General features: G+C 36.7%; 1 long non-coding RNA gene and 1 pseudogene across 1 annotated transcript in view; one reads left to right on the top strand and one right to left on the bottom strand.

Moving 5' to 3' along the window:
- The window catches only part of LOC148757646 (uncharacterized), a 219,937-nt gene that overhangs the window by 44,451 nt on the left and 151,285 nt on the right, over positions 1 to 24,201 (top strand). The gene's annotated exons all lie outside the window — the stretch shown is intronic.
- LOC109435022 (suppressor of cytokine signaling 5-like) lies at positions 5,709 to 11,241 on the bottom strand (annotated as a pseudogene).

The following is a 24,201-nucleotide window of genomic DNA, read 5'->3' on the forward strand; positions in this document are numbered from 1 at the left end:
GCAGCTGGTGAACATTTTTGGGTTGTAACATTTCTCCAAATTCTGTTGTTATTCACAAATTTTCCATTTGTTTGTGAATTTTGTTCTCTGTCAAAACATTTAAGACTATTTTCCATCTTTTAGAAATTGAACAGCAGTTTTTCTGACACTGGTTTTTCTGATGATAAATAGTTTTTTTTCCTTCTATTTTTGCATGTTGGGATGCTTAATTAAAAAGAATTATTTTATTCCTGGCAGGAATTCCATATAACACTTGCTATAATATTTTTCATAAAAGATTGACATTGGAACTTATTCTTAGAGAACAAATATCATGCATCTAGGAGACCATATTTAAATTCAGGGTGGAATATATGTTCTGAGGCCTTGCAAAGTTAAAAAAAAAAAAGAAAGAAAGAAAGAAAGAAAGAAATTAGCCAACTCATTTAACATTAAACTCCCAAGTGAAAATGATGCCATAATTCTGTAGAAACACTAGCTTAGATATCTTATTAATAAACTTTACTAGTTTAATTTATACAAACTCAGTCAAAATATTTCCAAAGTCAAAAAAACATTTCTGTCATTTGTTTCCCTCCTCTAGACTTGAGTTCCAAGCCGAGATTAGGATCATAGATTGGGAAAATGGAAGGAATCAGTGAGTAATGACTCAAGCACCGTATTTTAATGGTCATTCCCCTACTGCAAGGCTACCGGTTTAGTAAGATTTTTAAATTTGCTAATTAATTTCACCCATTAGTCACATTGAAAACAAATTCCAGAGAGGACGCTAGACACTAATTTGTCTATGAGTTATACACCTTTAGCTATCATTCTTCATTTGGGATGCTCTCCTTTGTCAGGTTCTTTAATGTTTTTGACAATTCAAATGTGATATAATGTTCATCACACAAATTTCTTGGAAATAAAATTGCAACATATATCAATGACCTTTATATGTTATGCCCTTTAATCTGGTAGTGATTACTCTTTCTTAATATCTATCCTAAGGATATTTAACTCTTTAATTAAGCATTTCATTCAATTCATATTTATTGAGTCTCAGTATTTTCCAGGCACTCTTCTAGGTCTTGGAAATATAATATAATGAATGATACAAAGTCTCTGTTCTCATGTGTTTTACTTTTTAATGGTAAAATGATAAACAAATCAACAACTGACAATAAAATAATATCAGGTAATATTGAATTCAATGATGAAAACAAGAGCAGGGTAAGGAAACAGCCAGTGATGGAACAGGGTGAAGATACACTTTACATAGTTTCCTAGTGGGAAGCAAAGGCCTCCTGGAGAAAGTGACATGAGCAGTGACCCAAATGAAATTAGAGAATAAGTCCTATTGAATATCATTGGACAGATATTTCAGGCAGAGGCAATAGTAAGCAGCAAAGGCCCTAAGAGAAAATGAACAAGACTTATTTAGGAAGTAGCAGGAAGTCTAGCATGATTGGAGCAGGAAATGAGGTTGGAAAGAGGGACAGGAGCCAGGTCTTGTTGGATCTTCTGGATCAAGGAGAGGAATGTAGGTGTGAGTGTGATGAGAAGCCACTGAAGATTCTGAGAAGGGAGAAACATGATAGGATTTATGTTCCAAAAAGACTGCGCTGCTTGCTGTAGAGAAGAGTGTTTATGTTCTGGGCAACATTGAAATAGGGAGCCAATGAAGAGAGTCTGAGTCATTCAGGCCAGAGAAGGGGGTGGCTCAGACAGGTGCAAGCAGTGGAGGTGATGAGGAACCTGTGGGGGCTGTGGGCACAGGTGGGTTATGGGCTAGCATCCTGTGGGCAAACACCCATTGTGATTGAGGTCCTGGAAGTAGATTCCATGCATTCAAGTCACACCTTGACCTCCTAGTAACAATGATTCTAGACAATTTGTGTACCCTCTCTGAGTTTCATTTACTTCATCTGGAAAGTGGGAACAATGATAACCCTTCAAAGGCTATTATGATGTCTAATGAGATAGTTCATGAAATACATTTAAGACTGTACTTGGTGCTTAATAAGTATTGAATATTTACAAAGTATTATTTATATTGATCTGTTACAGTATATTTTTAAAATAAATAATCTAGTGGTTTTAAAAAATCAGTTTCTGATTATAAGAATCATTTGCTATAAGGAAAGTTACTATTATAAACTATGTTTAGAACACTTTTTAGTTACATAAATTTTTAGAAATATTTGTGTCAGTAACACATCCATTTCCCTTACTTCTGTTTAGAGTAGATTCCTAATTATAACTCAATTCCTGGTTTTTATTCTAAGAAGCTCTATCTTCCAGTTTGGGGCGGGTTTGCAATGATTGAGTGGGAGGATTAGGTTGTGGAATCCTGGTTCCCGCTCCAGCCTAATTAAGTCATTTAGCTTTGTTGAAATTTAGATTTTATACCGCAAAATATATTACATTGTTCAATTAGAAGTTGATAGACCTGCATGTCATAGAAAGCATTTTATAAGTGGAATGTGGCAAGAAAGACACATTTCTCCTTATGCTTGGCTCCAACTCACTGAGGACACAGAGTCCTTTTCTTTCCAGAGCTGGTCTTGTTAAATCTTCTTTGATTTCCTCATTTCAATGTCTTTTCTCAATACAGACAAACCTACTAGATTCTAAAAGAGAATGAAATGAAGGTTAGCAATTAAATTAAATTAGAAATGGATGTATGGAGAAACCCATGCAATGATAAGGGCTCATAATCCATTTATCAGTGAGACTTTGCTTCAGCCCTTGTTTTACAACTTAGTGAAGAGTGTACATTATATAAAGTAACAACTTAAAGACAGTTTCATGTGTCTGTAATGTCTGGATAGTGCCCACATTGCTGTAAGAGCAAGAGGAATGAGGGCTTTGCAAAAGAGTTTCAGGCTCTCTCATGTTCTGACTGAGCCACATAACTTTTGCCAGTGATTTCTATACTTCCTTATTTTATACAGAAATCTTTCCAGAGACTTGCTTAAAGCACCTAAAATTAGTCCTAGCCTTATTTTTATAAAACTGGACTCTGGTTATCCTAAAAGTTCCGAAATTATAAAAAAAACTATACACACAAAAATAATATTCACCATAATAATCAGAATGAATAATGATATAATCCTAGGAAAATGACACTTGAATTCTTCTACATGACTGGGTTATAATCAAGCTGAGGACCCAGAGTATTCCTTTTTTGTGTTTCTTACCTAGCTGAGGTCTAGCACATGGAATATACTTAATAAATGTCAAATGCATGAATGAAAAGGCTAGTTGAAATGTTACAAGTCAATTCTGATAAAATAACCATAAAACACAATACTTTGCCAATTTGACCATCCAGAAATATAATGGCATACTTAAAAATACGCAGCATAGAGCTCTCTATGGTGCATACAATTTAAACAGAGCCCATGATAGTACCCAATCTTATATAATTGTTTTGCTATTAATTAATGGGCTGAGCAAGAGACAAAGATATAAAAGACTAAAAGAAAAACAGCTTGGAAGATATCTCTAAATAATTCAAAGATGGTCTAATTCACCAGAAAGATGTAAAAATGGTAAATGCTATGACATAAAATAGCCTCAAAATATATGGAGTGAAAGATGGCAGAATGTAAAGGTGAAATAGACAAATCTACAGTCATTGTGGGAGATTAAACACACTTCTCTACTAACTGATAGAGTTTGTGCTAGATGCAGGGGTGTCCAAACTGTGGCCCGTGGGCCAACTGCGGCCCATTACCCATTGTTAATTGGCCCGCAGCAAATTCCAAAAATATATTTAGCTTACTTAAATAAACCATGTGAGGCAATACGTACTTCACCTCGAGTGAGTGGCCCGGCTGTTTGTGTATTGTACCACATGTGGCCCTTGGTGAAAACCGTTGAAAAAAGTTTGGACACCCCCGTGCTAGAGGAAGGCTTTCATAAGAAAAGGACGCCTGATGCTGAGGTAGAGGATGTGAATCTTGAGGACCAAAGATGCTGAGTAGAAAAATGAATCTGCAAGATAGTATGTGTGCTGGGTTGACATACTGGAAGGAACAGCCTGCGAAATCTACCAAATACTTTAAGTCTGAATAACTAAAATTTAAATAGCTACTCATCAAAGATTGTTTGGGTTCACAGCAAAGCATGAGGAAGGTCACTGAACAATTATATTTGCAGAATTCTATGGGGAAAATTTGCTACATAATAGCTAACAAGAATTGAACTCTTGCTCTGTGTACCAGGCATTGTTCTAAGTATTTTATTTTACTTTACAAGGAGAACATCAAACATACTTTATTAGCACAAAAAGCAGCCCTAAAAAGGCACAGTAAGCAGAAATATACATTAGCAGACAAAGGTTTAGTGTTGCATACAAATATAGCTTTTCTTTTCTGTTGCCCTGGCAATAGTCATCAGGATGTAAAATAACTTTCTGTAGCAGCAGGTAAGGAAACGAAGGCGCACTCGCCAGTGGTACAGAGCACATTAACAAAGAGACACAAGAATGGATTCCATTACTTTAGTGCAAAATGTCTAGGACCAAACTGTAAATTCAGTTCGATAGTAAGAAGCAAACACTACAACTTGATATTACTTCCAAAATAGCTCACTCAAATAGTATTACACACTATTCTAAGTGACAAAAATATGCTAAGTAAAGTTATTTACAGATACAGTGGTTGTACAGTAGCTTTTAAATCTGTAATTTAGGTTTCAGATTTTCCATTAAAAATGAATTGCACTGAAATTCTATAAATTGTACTTAAGCAATTCAACTATGAGAGTTTACAACAAAGAGATGAATATTGCCATCCAAATTATTACAGTTTAAAAATAATCTCAACATCAGCAACCATTGTAGTTATTATTATTATTTGACTTGTTTAGGCATCTTCTAGTGTCATTTTTTTTTTTTTTATGATTCACAAATTCATCATGAGCATAGGAAAAGATCCAACATTGAATCAACGATTAAACTGCACATCAACTTTAAAAATCACACACAGGACTACGTTGCAGCAGTTATTTCCAAAGTGTTTTAAGTTAAAGTACTTATAAAAAAAATTGATACCCAAGGCCTTTAAATAAAATTCTTCTACCATCTTTATAAGTCTGGAATTTTAAGTACTTCTGTGTTGAAAACCTGGGTTCCTTAACAGTATGTTTTGCAGAAGAGAAAAGGAGACTGACTATAAATGATATAAACACTTCACTGAAATACACTATGCCCTGTGGCCAGAAAATTGCACTCTTTTTTTCTAAAAGGAAGGCAGTCTTTATTTTGGATTTTCAAAGCTTGATTTATAGTAACTATAAACATCACTACTTTTTTGAAGTTTATAGAAAAATTCTTGAAAAAAATAATTTCAAACATTAGTCACACTGTTGAAATACTCATCAGATATTAATATTTGTTCCTCAGTAAGATATAGAATTCTTCATAGCAAATGCCCCAGGGTTGCCTCACTCAATTACCACAGCCATTGAAAACCAAGTGGTTAGCTAAATTGACAAAATATTTCTGTAGCCTTACTGAACACCTGTAGTTCTATCCTCTGTTGTCTCAATAGGCACCACATTTTTCTGAGTAACAGCACACCACATTTGACAGATAGTAACACTAAGCTTATATACTGTATTAAAAAGAAACTTAACACTGATGTATGTGCTTGCTATAGGTATACTGTCTAATGCACATAAAAACAGATCTAGTTAATGACCTTTGGGGACAGGAGAGTTTACTTTGCCTTGACTGGTTTTCCTTCTAACCAGTGAACTCTAATTTTATATTTATAATAATACTCTTGAAAAATCCTATAACACTGATGGTAAAGGGAGCCCATCAATTCCATTGTATGTAGTACATCTGCATATTACTACATGGCAGATATATTGCAGGCTAAAAGGCTCAAGTCCTATTTAGTGAGATAGGAAGCAATAGTTCAAAACACATGGAAGACCTGGTATCTTTATAATATTCCAAAAGGCCTATTACTGTGTAGGAGGGAAATACACATGGGTTGTGAGTATCAAAACTAAAGTTGTGGTCCACTATTTAATTTGGGCATGCAGAGACCTATTTTAGTAACAGAAGCTCACAGAAAAGAGATAATCCTCTTGTGCAGAGTCTCTGAGCGAAAATGTGCCTTCAGGTTTCCCTTCAAGAAGGGCTTCTGCTTCATAACAGTCCATCACACCCCAGGAACAGGGATTACCTGTGTTCTGAAGCAAATAAGGCACAAGGCAGTATATGTAATCAATTTATGTATGGACTTTCCAGGCTCCTTGTCTATTAACATGGGCATGGCTCTTCCTAGATACCTGACATTGCTTCTGTCTACATGACGGCAAACACAGTGTGGCTGTACACTCTTCTGAGCCACAACTAGCTTGTGGAATTGCAGAATTGCCCTCATTTCATTCATTCCAGGAGCTGTCTTTGGTTCCAGTTTATATTACAGATTAACCTGTGCAGTGGCTTCAAATGTACTAGGAAGGACAATTAAGTTCACAAATTCATCCTAGAAAAAGTGCTGCATGCCTCATTGCTGAATATCGCTATAGTCACCATTGAAATACTCCCCTTAGGAAGCTATGGTGGACCAGTAACTAGTCCACCCTTCAAAGCAATTTTGGAACATTTTCTGGAATGGTCATCAGAGTTGTCGTCGTATTACCCTTGATGTCCTAAATGTCATCAAAATGTCTTCTTTTCAATATTTCCTCTATCTTCAGGTAAAGAAAGAAGCCATTGGGGGCCAGGTCAGGTGAGTAGGGAGGGTGTTCCAATACAGTTATTTGTTTACTGGCTAAAAACTCCCTCACAGACAGTGCCATGGGAGCTGGTGCATTGTCGTGATGCATTGGCGAAAAGCTCAGGTTGTCTAACTTTTTCATCTGGCCTTTTCAGCACTTCCAAGTAGCAAATTTGGTTAACTGTACAGTTGGTAAAATTCATAATAAATTTTCCATATGATACCAAAAAAGTTTAGCAACATAATTGCAACAAGTTCACAAACATAATTGTCAGACCTCGTATGTATTTGTCCATTGGTAGGGGTTCAACCCCTTCTTCAATACTAAGCCACCTTCTCTCTCTAAGCTTATCTTCTTCATCTTCTGTAGAAACCAAGGATGGATCAAATTTGTCAAAAAATGTTGAATGTGGGCTTACAGGGGCTGTATGCTGTCAAATCAAATGCTATTTGGGGCCTAAATCTGAGCCAGCAGGAAAAGGGCATTTCTCAAACACTAATTCAGAAAGCTATATTTTTATTTTATTATAAAAGAGAGTCTTCGACTGCTTGTTGTAAGTTCTCAGGGGAAAATACAAGTCCACAGTATCCTGCAACCTCTGTCTCAGAGAGCTACTTCCTACAGTTCTGCTGGAAATGCTGCCCTTATTATGTATGGAGCTTACCTCATATTGCCTCTATCTCTTTTGAAGTCCACTTCTAGTTCTACCAAACTTTTTATCAATAAACTTTGTGTCTTTGTAGAACAGGAATGTTTCTACTTCCCATCCCACAGATCATGTCCAGAGTAAGAATCTCTTCTCACAGATTTCTGATCAAGTTGGTGGAGCAGGTAAACACTGTGCTCACCTCCTCTCAGGACCACATCAATTACAACTAAACTACAGAACAACCATAATCGTTCAGTTTAGCTGAACCAAAGCCCTACAACTACTGACATACAAAAGAAGCCACTTCGAGACAGGTAGAAGGGGAAGAGACATGGAAGGGCTAGTCCTATACCTGCATGTGATCATTAAAAATTGGGAGAGATATCTTGGCTGTGGAGGTCCCCAATGGAGGAGCAGGGGATTCCAGCTCCACACCTGGCTACCCAGCCCAAGTTTCCAGTGCCTGGGACAGAAGTCCCTATAATTTCTGAGTATGAAAACCAGTGGAGATTGTGGCTGAATGAGATGGAGGGTGACTGGAGTCCCAGGCACTCCTCCTCAAGGGCCCACACATGGACTTACTTGCTGACAGACTCATTGGCTCTGAGCTCCAACACTGGGGCAGGGGCTCAAAAGGTGCCAGGGACATACAGGGGGGAACTGAGTTGTCTGGCCTCAGGGTGAGGGCTGGAGGGTCAGCTTTCTCCCAGAGAAAGGAGCTGGCAGAAACCATTGTTTCTTTGATGAACCTTCCCTTCCTGCATGCAGATGCAGGCAGATACCATTTCTGTGTCTCAGTAAACTGGCTATCACCTTTCATCTTCCCTGCCCTAGTGATTCCTGGAGACTCTGCCCTACCCAACTTTTGGGCACACCCAAGCCACTTCCAGTGGCTTTTCCATAAAAACAACTTGTTTTAGCTCATGCTGCTGACTTTCATAAAATCTCTCAAAGGTTCACAAAACCCAAACAAGCAGCATCTGGCTTCAGCATGTCCTGTACCTCTGGTTGAGCAGCCCTATGTCCATACTAGTGACAGCCAACCTCCATGTGAAGATTGGCCTCTGAAGCCACCTCTAAGTCCAATTCAGGTGGTGACCATCTGTGGATTGCTTTGTGGCTTCAGGCAGAACACAGGCTGCAGCTAAACTTGACCTGCAGTGGGTCCCCTTCCAGGGGGTCCCAGGGCTATTACACCTAGTGGCCAGCTTCAGATCAAGGTGGAATATCACCTGGCCACCTCTAAGGATGATACATCGAAAGGGCAGACTGGGAAGGCACCAGAGCCTTGTGGAGACAGATCTTGCTCTGTAGGGTCAACCCTTGCACCACAGCTCCTCCACTGTGGTTACAGTCAGTCCTCACAACCAAGCAGCCTGAGGGCCAGTCCCTCCCATTGATGTGCAAACAGCAACCAAGGTTCAACTACAATAAGAGGGCACACAAAACCCATACAAGTGATACACCTACAGCACCTGGCTCTAGTGACCAGGGAGACTGCACTCGTTCGTCCCACAGGACAGCTACTATGTAAGGCCACTCTACTAAGATCAGGAGACATAGCAGCCCTACCTAATACACAGAAACAAATACAGAGAGGCAAAAAAATGGGGAGACAAAGAAACATGTCCCAAATGAAAGAGCAGAACAAAGCTCCAGAAAAAGAACTAAATAAAATAGAGACAAGCAAGTGTACCAGACACAGAGTTCTAAACATTTATTATTAGGATGCTAAATGATCTCGGGGAGAGGGAATCAACAGTAGATTAGATGTAGCAGAGGATTGAATCAGCGATTTAGAAAATAAGGTAGCATAAACCCCCCAAACAGAACAGCAAAAAGGAAAAAGAATCCCAAAAAAATGAGGATAGTTTAAGGGTCCTGTGGAACATCAACTGTACCAACATTTGCATCATAGGGATATCAGAAGGAGAAGAGAGAGCGCAAGGAATTGAAAACCTACTTGAGAAATAATGATGAAAAAAATTCCCTAACCTGGTGAAGTAAATAAATATACAAGCCCAGGAAGTACAGAGAGTCCCAAGAAAGATGAACCCAAAGAAACTCACACCAAGACACATCATAATTAAAGTGCCAAAGATTAAAGACAAAGAGAATATTAAAAGCTACAAGAGAAAAGCAGTTAGTTATTCGCAAGGGAGCTCCTATAAGACTATCAGCTGATTTCTCAACAAAAACTCTGTAGGCCAGAGGGATTGGCATGGAATATTCAAAGTGATGAGAAAGAGGGACCTACAACCAAGATTAATCTACCCAGCAACTCTATTATTTAGAACAGAAGGACAGATAAAAAGCTTCCCAGACAAGCAAAGTTAAAGGAGTTCATCACCACCAAATCAGTATTACATGAAATGTTAGAGGAGCTTCTTTAAGAAGTAGAAGAAAACAAAAAAGACCAAAAATATGAATAATAAAAGGCAATAACTACATATCTATCAAAAATTACTTTAAATGTAAATGGATTAAATGCCTCAATCAAAAGATAGGGTGGCTGAATGGATAAGAAAATAAGACTCTTACGTATGCTGCCTCTAAGAGCCTCACTTCAGATCAAAAGGCCCACACTGACTAAAAGTAAAAGGATGGGAAAAGGATATTTTGTGAAAATGGAAACTAACTAACTAACTAACTAACTAACCAACCTGGTGTGGCAGTACTTATCCAGACAAAATACTTTAAAACACAGGCTATAACAGGAGACAAGGAAGGTCCCAGCAATCCCACTTCTGTGTATTTATCAGAAGACACCCAAAAGACTACTTTGAGGGGACGTGTGCTTCCATATGTTCATTGCAGCATTGTTTACAGTGGTCAAGATATGGAGGCAGCCTGGGTATCAATCAACGGATGAATAGATAAAGAGGAGGTGGTCCATATGTACAATGGAATATTGCTCAGCAATGGATGGGAATGGGTTCTTGCCATCTGCAGTGGCATGGATGGACCTGGAGGGTATTGTGCTGTGTGGAGTATGTCAGACAGAGAAAGACAGATGCAATGTGATTTTGATTATTTGTGGAATCTAAAGAACAAAATAAAGAAACAAATAAAACAGAAACAAACTCATAGCTATAGAGAACATTTTGATGGTTGCCAGATGGGAGGGGGACTAGGGATAAGAAAGGGGAAGGGATTAAGAAGTACAAATTGGTTGTTACACAGTAGTCATGGGGATGTAAGATGTAGTCAATAATATTGTAATAAGTATATCTGGTGTCAGATGGGTGGTAGATCTATTGGGGTGATAGGTGGGAGGGAAGTCGAAGGGCAAGGTAAAAAGGTGAAGGGATTAAGAAGTACAAATTGGTTGTTACAAAATAGTCATGGAGATTTAAAGCATAGAGAATATAGTCAATTATATGGTAATAACTATACATAGTGCCAGGTGGGTACTAGACTAGTCAGGGAAATCATTTCATTATAAATATGTAACAAGTATGTTGTACGCCTGCTATTAATATAAAATAATGTTGAATGTCAAAACAAACAAACAAATAAACAGTGTAAAAAAAAAAGAATCTCTCCTCTCAAGTCTTGTTTCAGGATGACACAGGAATCATTACCTGCTTGTTTCAATAATATGAGGAAATTCAATGGCAGAGTTTTGGTTTCTCCTAGAAGAATTCTTTGAAGGGCTTAATCCCAGTTGTGCTGCAACATTTTCTCTTAAGGGACTGCTTTGTTTCCGAGGAGCTAACTCTTATACTGACTTACAAATATATTTGACAGACAAAATATCTGTTGGAGTTCATGTCCACATTTTCACTAAGGCTTCCTCCCTCATGACTGAAGAGATTCTGACATCTGCATTTGGAATTATTCTACATTCCCCCCACTTTATCCATTGATTATAAATCAGTTGGGGGAGTGCTGACTTCAACAAGGGGCACCCGTGGCCATGCAGGACTGGTTAGGAGGGCGTAGTCACGTTGAGGGTGAGTAGGCTCGCTTGCTGGTCCCACCCGTCCTGTCCCCTCTGACTACCCAAGGAGCACAGTCTCACTTCAGGGGACCCCTGCTGTGCCAGATACCCCCACCAGGTCCCCAACCCTTTCTGCAGCAGCCTTCCCCTCTTAACCCTTTTCCTCTCCCCTCTCCCTCCGTGCCCCACTGGAATCTAAGCATTAGCTCATTTAATTCTCACAACAATCTTAGTTTGTAGGTTTAGGTTTCACTACAATTGTCTAATTTTATAGATGAGGAAACCTAGGCAAACAGAAGATAAATCTGCCTGTATCACAAATGGATGTAAATAGCACTTGAAGTGCGGTAGCTGAAAACAGTGGCTGCTCACCTAGCTATGCTGCCAAGGACTGGTAGGTGCCAACTAGGTATTTCTTAGTTTGATTTGATTTCTGGCAAACTTGTTCAATGACCCTGATTTTTATCCACTTTCAAAAATATGGTAGCTTATATTAAATATTTATGCAATGTACCTTCCGTACCAATATAGGGATATAATTCTTAAATGTGTGAGAAATGACATCACATTCTTTGCTAAAGTGACCATTAAAAAGCTGTTGGCTGACTTGAACTGACTGGGACAATATTCCAAGTTTGTACTTATGACTCAGTCAAATAGCACAAATTAAAAGCTGATTTTATAACCTTCCTCTTTTGATAAATTAAAAGCTAGGTAATGTTTTCAAAATTCTGAACCAGAATATGGATTCCAAATACTAGTAATATAGATATATCAATAATTCACCTAAGACTGAAGCAAAACCTATAGAGAAATCATCTTCAACACACTGGGTTTCATCCTGAAAGGAAAAAAAAAAATAAGTGAAGTGTGAAAGCAACAAACGCTCGGAATTGCAGAGATGAAATAGACAACTGATTCTTAATCAGTTAAAATGATCACTAATAAATGAAATCTAGAAATAAAATCCCACCTCTCAGCATGATCCAAAATACAAGCTTTTTTTCATAATTAAAAATTTATTTATGAAGATGTTAACTCTTTCGTCCTCTTTGAGCCTCCTCAATATTTCTTAGCATAGTTTAGCTGCAATGCAAAAGACAGATTTGAAATTAGGTGAAAAAAAGTTGTTTAAAAGGAATAGAGATATACAAAATAATTCATGCTGTTTTATGAATTATAGAGAAGTCTAAAAAGCAAGAACAAAGGGAATTATTTAAATATCATCCCATTTAAATGGTAAATTCTCCATGACATGTTTTTCAGTTTATTGGCAGTGAGTGAACTGATCTACATGGCACCTTGTTTTGCATGTCCTTTTTCTCCCTTCTCCCACTCTCAGTCGCCTTCCATGCTTTCCATATGTCTGGATCAATCTGTTGATTTTACTGATACTTTCCCATCCCCCTTCAAGACTCTTGTGAATTATCTTAAACTCTTTGTTGTGATCAGAAATTAGGAATTTCATTGATTATATATTCTTTTTATATAGTATTTACCTTATCCACTTGTTTCTTCTTTGATTATTGAAGGTAGATTAATTTCAAGAGCAAAATGGTCAGGAATAATCAATTCTATACCTAAATAAAGGAAACTGCATAGGCTTAGAAATGCTGCACGGTAGAATTTTTGGGAAATATACTAAAGTAAAATATACTGAGATCAGGACATGATACAATATATATCAATCTTATATTCAATATGTGATTTTCAATTCAGGAAATATCCAACGGAAAGAAAAAACTCACAATGAAAGCCTTTACAATTTTTTCTTTGAAATCTTCATGCACTTTAAGAAGATTGGAGAAAACACATTTGAGCAGGCTTGGCAGTCACTCAAATTTGTGTGCTTTAAGTTTAGAACCAAACTCAATCTGCCCCCTGTTCAAGCTCTGTTCTGTGCTGGCAAAACACCACTTGCTTGTTCAGAGGGAGAAGAAAGGCTTTCTAAAACTCAAAAACTGTACTGGACATTAAATAACTCCTCAACAATTATATTATTCTCAGATGAAGTAAAATCAAATTAAACACATATGGGTGACATTTTCCTTATAACACATGGGTACAAAATAAATAGAAAATACTTAACAACACTTACTTAGAGTTTAGCAAAATTCAATAATGCCTAAAAATTGCCAAAGTTCATTTGATCTTTCCAAGATGCTTTTGGATTTTCCAGCTCTTATGCCTATTTCCCCATCACCATCTTACATTTCGAGGAAACGTTTGCTTAGGTATAAATTGTTTTGCACCATATGATATCCAAATATTGCAATAGTGTGTGAAGATGCTAAAGCTGAAATGTGGAAAGATGTACCATAATCTATTTATATTTAATTATGTAGACTGAATTAACCATACATATAAATAATTTAAACATATGTACACACATATGTATATGTGCTTATAAAAAGTTCAACTTAAGTATTCATATAAATTTTTGTTTTAAATTATTTTGCATAACAACTCTGAAATCTGATAAGTAGATCTATATAACTATGGGTAAAATATGCTGAAAAGACTGATAGTTTAAGATTTATGGGATTGAGGTATAAGCTATGGCACATATTTGCATGTTATTTAGCTCTTCTGAAACCTTTTCTTAACTAAAGAAAGATGGAGTTAGACTTGATAATATTTAAATTTATTTCTTAAACTAGTTTAATGTGAATCAGTGATTCCAACAAGAAGTTTGAAAATTACTTGATTTTATGGTTAATAATGTTAATTTTATCTGGGTTTAATTCCTTATTTGTTGCTGTACAAAGTGTGATAAAAAAATATGGTGAATGTTTAAATTTAAAAGATTATTGCAGTAAAAGACACATTGCCATTAATGCCCCTCAAAATACTCCCCCTCACTTCCAACACTCTTATCCCATCGTTCTTGCCACTTTCTGAAGCAGTTCTGGAAGTCCTCTTTCGTGAGTGTATTTAGTTGCACTGTTATGGCTGCCTCAATGTCCCGAATCAATTCAAAAACGTTTACCTTTCGTGGTCATTTTGACTTTGGGGAAGAGTCAGAAGTCATACAGTGCCAGGTCCATTGAATAAGGCGGATGAAGACACACCGTAATGTTTTTATTTGACAGAAATTGCCACACCAGAAACAATGTGTGACAGAGCTTTTCCTTTGTGATCAAGATATACAGTGAATACGACTGCCGAGTGCCATCAGACAGAAAGGCAGGGATCTTCAATATGGGAATCAGTGCACCTAACAGTATATGACAAGTTTCAACTTGTTTGGTGCAGTCAGTTGGGTGTGAGCTAAGGTTGAGAGAAGGTGTGTTTTAAAGTGTGTGGTAAATCATCCTCCATCCTGACAATGCTCCGTGTCACATATCTCTTCTGACATGCGGCAATTTCTGTCAAATGAAAACATTATAGTGTGTCCTTATCCACCTTATTCACCGGATCTGGCACTGTGCAATTTCTGGCTCTTCCCCAAAGTCAGAATGATTCAGGACATTGAGGCAGCCATGAAAGCACAACTAAAGACACACATGAAAGAGGGTTTCTAGAAGTACTTCAGAAAGTGCCAAGAACAATGGGATAAGTGTGTTTGAAGCACTTATTTTGAGGGGGATTAATGGCAGTATGTCTTTTACTGTAATACATTTTTTCTTTAAACGTTCACTGTATTTTTTTTATCACACCTCATACTATTCTTATCTCAAGTAAATGCAACCAAACTCAATGTTCCATGTTCTCTAAAAAACTTTCAGAGAATTTATTGTGTACTTTTATCAGTCTTAATATGTATCAGCCAAATTTAACTATAGCAGTTAAGATGTATGTTAGTTAATAGGGTACTTAGGAATTCCAGCAGTGCCATCTCCATACTCTACTCTATTTTCACCCCACTCCCTACCTATGGCATTATATAGTATAATAGTTATAAATGTAATCTCTGAAATTAGACTTTTGGCTTGAAATCCTGACTCTGCCATTTTATAACTACTTGACTTTGGGCAAGTGGTTTTCTCTCTCTCTACCTCAAATTTTTCTTTTCTTTTCTTTTCTTTTTCTGTGAAAAGAAGATAATGTGTTTCATTGGAGAGTTCTGAGCTGTTCACGATTTTGTACCCAAAGTGTTTAGAATAGCGTCTGGTACATAATAAATTTTCAACTTGCTTCTTATGTATCTTGTGCATTAGAATTGAAGCCTTAAAAGAGCAGGAGACTCATCAGTCTTGCTCATCATGGTCATGGCTGCTTTACCTTCTCTTCCTTCTCTGTCTTTATTTTAATTGAAGTAAATTTCACATAACATATAATTAACCATTTTAAAGTGACATTTAATACAATCACAATGTTGTACAACCATCATCTCTATCTAGTTGCTTAAATATCTTTTATCATGTGGAGGAAGTTGTCTTCTATTCCTAGTTTGTTGATTATTTTTGTCATGAAAAGATGTTGAAAACTTTTTCAAATGCTTTTTCTGCATCAATTGAGATGATCACGGTTTTCTTTAGTCTGTTAATGTGGAGTATTACACTGATTGATTTATACGTGTTGACTTGCATTCCTGAGATAACACTCACTTGGTCATGGAGTATAGTCCTCTTAATATGCTACTATGTGTGGTTTGCTAGTATTCTGTTGAGGAATTTTGCATATATATTCACAAAGCATATGGATTTAGTTTTCTCTTGTGATGTCTTCATCTGGCTTTGGTATAAAGTTAATGCTGGCCTCAAAGAATAAGTTAGGAAGTGTACACTCTTTTTCCATTTTTTTTTTTAAGAGATTGAAAAGGATTGGTATTAATTATTCTTCTTTAAACATTTGGTGGAATTTTGCAAGTGAAGTCATCTGCTCCTGGAATTTTCTTTGTTGGGAGGTTAGTTCTTTTTTTTTTTTAATTTTTTTAAAGCTTATTGGGGTGACAATTTTAGTGACGTTACATAGATTTCAGGTGTACAATTCTGTATTACATCATCTATAAATCCCATTGTGTGTTCACCACCCAGAGTCAGTTCTCCTTCCATCAACATATATTTGATCCCCTTTACCCTCTTCTACCACCCCCTTCACCCCTTACCCTCTGATAACCACTAAACTATTGTCTGTGTCTATGAGTTTTTGTTTCTCATTTGTTTGTTTTGTTCTTTTATTGTTTTTGATGTATATACCACATATCAGTGAAATCATATGGTTCTCTGCTTTTTCTGTCTGACTTGTTTCGCTTAGCATTATAATCGCAAGATCCAACCAAGTTGTCACAAATGGTTCTATTTCATGTTTTCTTACCGCCGAATAGTATTCCATTGTGTATATATAACACAACTTCTTTATCCATTCATCTGTTGAAGGACATTTTGGTTGTTTCCATGTCTTGGCCACGGTAAATAACGCTGCAATGAACATTGTCTTTATATATAAATGTTTTCAGATTTTTGGGGTAGATACTCAGGAGAGGGATTGCTGGGTCATATGGTAATTCTATTTGTAATTTTTTGAGGAACCTCCACACTGCCTTCCATAGTGGCTGCACTAGTCTGGTGGGCTGCATTCCCACCAACCAGTGTATGAGGGTTCCTTTTTCTCCACAGCCTCTCCAACACTTGTTACCATTTGTCTTGTTGATTATACCCATTCTAACTGGGTTAAGGTGATATCTCATTGTGGTTTTTATTTGCCTTTCTCTGATGATTAGTGATGAGCATTTTTTCACATGTCTATTTGCCATTTGTATGTCCTCTTTGGAGAAATGTCTCTTCAGGTCCTCTGCCCATTTTTCAATTGGGTTGTTTGTTTTTTCGTTGTTGAGTTGCATGAGTTCCTTGTATATTTTGGATATTAGCCCCTTATCAGAGGCACTGTTTGCAAAAATCTCCCATTCAGTTGGTTGCCTCTTTATTTTGTTGATGGTTTCTTTTGCTGTCAGAAGCTTTTAAGTTTGATATAGTCCCATTCATTTATTTTAGCTTTTACTTCCCTTGCCTTTGGAATAAAAAGTGCTCTTTGTACCCAAGGTCCGTAAGTTTAGTATCTATGTTTTCTTCTATGCAGTTTATTGTTTCAGGTCTTATGCTTAAGTCTTTGATCCATTTTGAATTAATTTTGGTACATGGTGACAGATAGCAGTCCAGTTTCATTCTTTTGCACATAGCTTTTCAATTCTGGCAGCTCCATTTATTGAAGAGGTTGTCTTTTCTCCATTGTATGTTTTTAGCTTCTTTGTCAAAAATTATCTGTCCATATTTATGTTGTCTTACTTCTGTATTCTCAATTCTATTTCATTGCTCTATGTGTCTGTTTTTCTGCCACTATCATGATGTTTTGATTATTGTTGCCCTATAGTACAAGCTAAAGTCAGGGAGTGTGATACCTCCAGCAATGTTCTTTTTTCTTAAGATTGCTTTGGCTATTCAGAGTCTTTTGTGGTTCCAAACAAGTCTGATGATATTTTGTTCTACTTCTTTAAAAAATGCCATTAGGATTTTGGTGGGGATTGCATTAAAACTGTATATTGCTTTGGGTAATATGGCCATTTTAACTATGTTGATTCTTTCAATCCATGAGCATGGAGTGTCTTTCCACTTCTTCATGTCTTCTTCAATTTCTTTTAAAAATGTCTTATAGTTTTCAGCATGTAGGTCTGTCACATCCTTGGTTAAGGTTATTCCTAGGTATTTTATTCTTTTTGCTGCAATTGCAAAAGGAATTGTTTTTTATATTTCTTTTTCTGAGATATCATTGTTAGTATATAGGAATGCAACGGACATTTGGACGTTGATTTTGTAGCCGGCAACTTTACTGTGCTCGTTGTAGGGTTCTAATAGCTTTATGGTGGAGTTTTTAGGGTTTTCTATGTATAGCATTATGTCATCTGCAAAGAGTGACAATTTAACTTCTTTATTCCCAATTTGGATGTCTTTTATTTCTTTCTCTTGCCTGATTGCTTTGGCGAGAACTTCCAACACTATGTTGAAAAGCAGAGGTGATAGGGGAGAGCCATGTGGTATTCCTGAACACAGAGCAAAGGGTTTCAGTTTCTCACCATTAATTATGAAATTAGCTGAGGGGTTGTCATATATGGGCTTTATTATGTTAGGGTATTTTTCTTCTATACCTATTTTATTAAGTGTTGTAATCATAAATGGATGTTGTATATTGTCAAATGCTTTTTCTGCATCGATTGATAAAATCATATGAGTTTTGTCCTTTATTTTGTTTATGTGATGTATCACACTGATGGATTTGCATATTTTGAACCATCCTTTTGCCCCGGGGATGAACCCCACTTGGTCGTGATGAATGATCTTTTTAATGCATTGTTACATTCGATTTGCTAGAATTTTGTTTAGGATTTTTGCATCTGTATTCGTCAGAGATATTGGTCTGCAGTTTTCTTTTTTCTGTGTTATCCTTACCAGGTTTTGGTATCAGGGTAATGTTAGTCTCCTAAAATCAGTTAGAGAGTATTTTCTCTTCTTCATTTTTTTGGATGAGTTTGAGCACAATTGGTACTATATCTTCTTTGAAGGTTTGGTAGAATTCACTAGTGAAGCCATCTGGTCCCGGACTTTTGCTTTTGGGAAGGTTTCGGATGACTGATTCAATTTCGTTACTGGTGATCGGTCTGTTTAGATTTTCCAGTTCTTCATGGTTCAGCCTTGGAAGGCTATATGTTTCTAAGAACTTGTCCATTTCTTCTAGGTTGTTGAATTTGGTGGCATATAGTCCTTCATAGTATTCTTGGATGATCCTTTGTATTTCTGTGGTGTCCGTGATAACTTCCCCTTTTACGTTTCTGATTTTGTTAATTAGTGTCTTCTCTCTTTTTATCTTAGTGAGTCTAGCCAAGGGTTTGTCAATTTTGTTAATCTTTTCAAAGAATCAGCTCTTTGTCACATTAATTTTTTCTATTGTCTTTTTGTTCTCTATTTCATAAATTAGTTTTGCTCTGATTTTTGTTATTTCCTTTCTTCTGCTGACCTTGGGTTTCATTTGTTCTTCTTCTTCTATTCTTTAGGTGTAATGTGAGGTTATTTATTTGGGATTTTTCTTGTTTCTTGAGATAGGCCTGTAATGATATATATTTCCCTCTTAAAACTGCTATCACTGCATCTCAAAAATTTTGGTAGGATGTATTTTCATTCTCATCTGTTTCTATGTATCTTTTGATCTCTCCTCTAATTTCTTCTTTGACCAGTCGTTCTTTAAAAGTATGTTGTTTAATCTCCATGTATTTGTGATTTTTCCTGCTTTCTGGTTTTTCCTGATTTTTTTCTGGATACCATTTGCTTGGAGTGTCAATTTCCACACTTTCCCTTTGAGTCTGTGCTTGTCCTTGTAGCTAAGATGTGTCTCTTGGAGACAGCATGTGATTGGGTTTAGTTTTTTGATTCAATCTGCTACTCTGTTCCTTTTTATTGGTGAGTTCAGTCCATTTATATTTAGGGTGATTATTGATATGTGAGGATTTCCTATCATTCTATATTTAGTTTTCTGGTAAGAGTGTGTCTGTATTGTTTCTTTGCACTTTTCTTGTTGTGTATTATTTCTGTGTGGTGGTATTCTATGATGTTTCCCTCTGTGTTTTCTTTTATTACAGTATATATTTCAGTTGTGGGGTTTTTTGTTTGTTTGTTTTGTTTTTTTTTGAGTGGTTACCATTAAGTTAATGTAAAAGAAAGTTTGACATTTAGAATATTCCATTTTCTTCAGCATGCTTACTTTCTCCATTCACATACTGCGGTTAAGGCTTTTACTCTCCCCGTTGCATGTTTTGGTTGCCACAAATTGTTCCTGTTGATGGCAGTCAAATAGCCTCCTTTAGTATTTCTTGTACTTCAGGTCGTTTATTAGAAAATTACCTCAGTTTCAAACAAATGAGAAACAGAAACTCATAGACACAGACAATAGTTTAGTGGTTGCCAGAGGGTAAGGGGGGCGGGGGGTGGGGGGTGGGAGATGAGGGTAAGGGGGATCGAATATATGGTGATGGAAGGAGAACTGACTCTGGGTGATGAACACACAATGGGATTTATAGATGATGTAATACAGAATTGTACACCTGAAATCTATGTAATTTTACTAACAATTGTCACCCCAATAAATTTAATTAAAAAAAAAATTACCTCAGTTTCTGTATGTCCGGAAAGGTCTTTATTCCTCCTTCGTATCTAAAGGATATATTTGCTGGTTATATTATTCTTGGCTCATAATTTCTCTCTTTCAATAGTTTGAATATTTGGTTCCACTCCCTCCTGGCTTGTAGAGTTTCTGCTGAAAAATCTGATGATCATCTAATGGGCTTTCTACCGTCTTCTTTTTCCTGGCTGCCTTCAGGATCCTTTCTTTGTCGGTGATTTTTGACAGCTTCAATACAATGTGCCTTGGATAATGCCTGTTGGGGTTGAGGTAATTAGGTGTTCTATTTGCTTCTTGGATTCGAGGATCCAGTTCTTTCCACAAGTTTGGGAATTTCTCATTGACTATTTGTTTGAATATAGTCTCTGTTCCCTTCTCTCTTTCTTCTCCTTCTGGTATGCCCATTATTCTTATATTGCTCTTTCTGATGAAGTCAGGAAGTTCTTGTAGAGTTCTTTTATTTAATTTCAAGTCTCTTTCTTCTTCCATCTGTGTCATTTCCATGTTTCTATCTTCGATGTCACTGATTCTTTCCTCCATCTGGTCAACTCTACTCCCTAAGCTGGCTATTTCATTCTTCATTTCTTCTATTGAGTTTTTAATCTCCAGAAATTCTGTTTGGTTCTTTTTTAATATTTCAGTCTCTTTGGTAAAATGTTCATGTTGTTCTTTGATTGTGTTTCTGAGTTCATTAAACTGCTTCTCTGTGTTTTCCTGCATCTCATTGAGTTTTTTCAGAACTGCAGTCTTGATTTCTCTGTCATTTAAGTCACATATTTCCATATCTTTAAGTTCCTTTTCTGGAGACTTTTCACTTTCTTTCTGAGCTGTCTTGTTGCCTTGGTTATTCATGGCAATTAATGATTTATTATTTCTCTTGCTAAACATCTAGTGGGTTCTGCAAAAGGTTGATAGGAAGAGGTCTTTCTTTTTTCCCCCAGTATTTGTTGATAGAATGTTTTATTTTCTCTCCGACTGTGGGCTGTTTTTCTCTCTCACACTGTAGTGTTATGTTTTCTCTGAACTATTCCAGCTTCTCATACAATGGGGGTATTTCCTGGAAGGCGGGCTTCTCCTCTGTTAGCAATTCTCCTGGGTCATAGGGCGACGCATCCTTGTGAGGATGCGGAGAGCTTTTGAAGTTCCAAAGCTCTTCCTGCACCAGATTCAGAGCCTATGTGTTTCTGCAGCTCTGTTTACTCCTGCAGGGATCCACCCAGATAGGTGGGGACAGGGGGTTGCAGGGTGGGTTGTGAGAGGTGGCCCGGAGCAATGGTGGTGACCACCACCACAGCCAGTCCTGCTTCCAAAGCTCCCTTCCCTTTGTGGAACTAGTTAGGCTGCGAATCTGTGTCTGCAGACCACAGTTCTCAGAACTGCAAATTGTCTCTTCTTTTGATCTGACACTGCTACTGTTCTGCTTCTTGCACTGGGCAGGTGTGGGCAGGGCGAGCTCTGGGAGGGTAGGGAAGGAGTGGCTGGTCTCAGTGCCTAAGGCTTCCGTTCTCTGCTGAGTAGTGAGGGCTTAAACCATTGTTTTCAGCCTTCTTCCCTCAGTCTTTTCTTTGCGGTCTCTGCTGTGAGCGGTGGGTTCAGCCATGTTATATGCTGTCCACTCAGCCCTATGGGCTTATACAGAGCCCTAGCTATCGGAGTTCATCCTTTTCCTGCAGCTGCGGTATTTCTCGGATGCAGTGAGCTCGGAGCACTGAGCTAGGTCTGTGTCCTGTGCCCATGTTTCCCGTCTCCGCACTTCTCCCTTCCCTGCTACCCTGCTCGCTCTATTTGCCCACGTTTAGATGAATTCAGTAGTGATCTTCTTTGTGTTGTCTGTCTGCTGGGCAGGGAGTCCTTTGTGGTGTTATAGTTGTTCAATTTGTTGTAAATTCTAAGGGAAATTTCCAGAGGCTCACCTCACGCCGCCATTTTGATGTCAGTGGGTAGTTCTTTTTTAACTACTGATTCAATCTCTTTAATTATTAAAGGTCTATTCAGATTTTCTATTTATTATCAATTTGCATAGTTCATGTCTGTTTCTGGGAATTTGTTCTTTTCATCTAGGGTATGTAATTTGTTGGCGTACAATCATTCAAAGCCTTCTCTTATAATTCTTTTTATTTCTGTAAAGTTAGTCCTTACTTTTATTTGTGAATTTGGTAATTTGAATCTTCTCTCATTTTTTCCTTTTCCAGTCTAGCCAAAGACTTACTAATTTTGTTGATATTTTCAAAGAACCCATTTTTTTTTTTTAATTCTCTCTGTTGTTTTTCTTTGTACTAAATGGATGGGGGTGACATTGGTTAATAAAATTTATAAGTTTCAAGTGTACAATTCTATAATACATCATCTGTATATTGCATTGTGTGTTCACCACTCAAAGTCAAATTTCCTTCTGTCACCATATAGTTAACCATCTCTACCCTCTTATATCATTATTGTTTTTCTATTCTTTCTTTATTTTTTCTCTGCTCTAATTTTTATGATTTCTTTCCTTCGTCTAGCATTGGGTTTATCCTGCTCTTGTTCTAGTTCCTTAAGATACATAGTTAGGTTATTGATTTGGGGTCTTTTTTTCTTTTTTAATGTAAACCTTTAGAGCTATAAATTTTCCTCTGAAAAGTGCTTTCACTGAATCCTATAGGTTTTATATGTTATATTTTCAGTTTCAGTCATCTCAAAGTATTTTCTAATTTCACTTGCAGTTTCTTCTTGAATCATTGGTTATTTAAGAATGTGCTGTTTAGTTTCCACATATTCGTGAACTTTACAATTATTAACATCAACTCTCATTCCATTGTGGTTGGAGAAGATATTTTGTATGATTTCAATCTTTAATATTTATTGAGATTTGTTTTGTGCTCCATCCTATGGTCTATGCTGGAGAATGTTACATATGCACTTCGGAAAAATGTGTATTCTATTGCTGTGTGATGCAGTGCTCTGTCTCCATATATGTCTATTAGTTCTAGTTGACTTGTAGTGTTGTGCAAGTCCTCTATTTCCTTATTAATCTTCTGTCTAGTTTTATTTGTTATTGCAAATGGAGGATCAAAGTTTCCAACTATTATTGTAAAATCGGCTATTTCTTCCTTTGAGTCTGTCACTTTTGGTTTTGTATATTTTGTGGATCTGTTCTTATGAATATGTTCATAATTGTAATATCTTCTTGACGGCTGGATCTTTTCACTTATATTTAATGTATTTTTTGTCATTTCTGTCTCTTGTAACGATTTTTGTCTTAAAGTCTATTTAGTCTCATATTCGTATAGTCACCCCAACGATCTTCTGGTTACTGTTTGCTTGGAAAATCTTTTTTCACCCTTTTACTTTCTACATATTTGTGTCTTTGAATCTAAAATCAGTCTTTTATAAGTAATATATTGGATTTTTTTTAAAACTCATTCTGCTGATCTCTGTTTTTAATTGGGGAATTTAATCCATTTACATTTAAAGGAATTACTGATAAGAAAGAATTGCCATTTTGTTTTTTTCTGTATATTGTAAAACTTTTTTGTTCCTCAATTCTTCCATTATTACCATTTTTTTGTGATTAATTTTCTTGAGTGTACCATTTGATTCCGTTCCCATGTTTTCAGTATTTTGTTTTCCTTAGTGGATACACTGGGGATTACAACTACAATTAACATCTTAACTCTATATCAATCAAGTTTGAATTAATAGGAACTTGGTTTCAATAGTATACAAAAACTGCTCCTTTACAACTATGCAAGAAAAGAAAATTATAGGCTAATATCTTTGATAAACATAGATGCAA

Source organism: Rhinolophus sinicus, chromosome 7 (genome assembly GCF_057876585.1).
Source record: "Rhinolophus sinicus isolate RSI-liver-muscle chromosome 7, RSI-T2T, whole genome shotgun sequence".
Classification (NCBI taxonomy): Eukaryota; Metazoa; Chordata; class Mammalia; order Chiroptera; family Rhinolophidae; genus Rhinolophus; species Rhinolophus sinicus.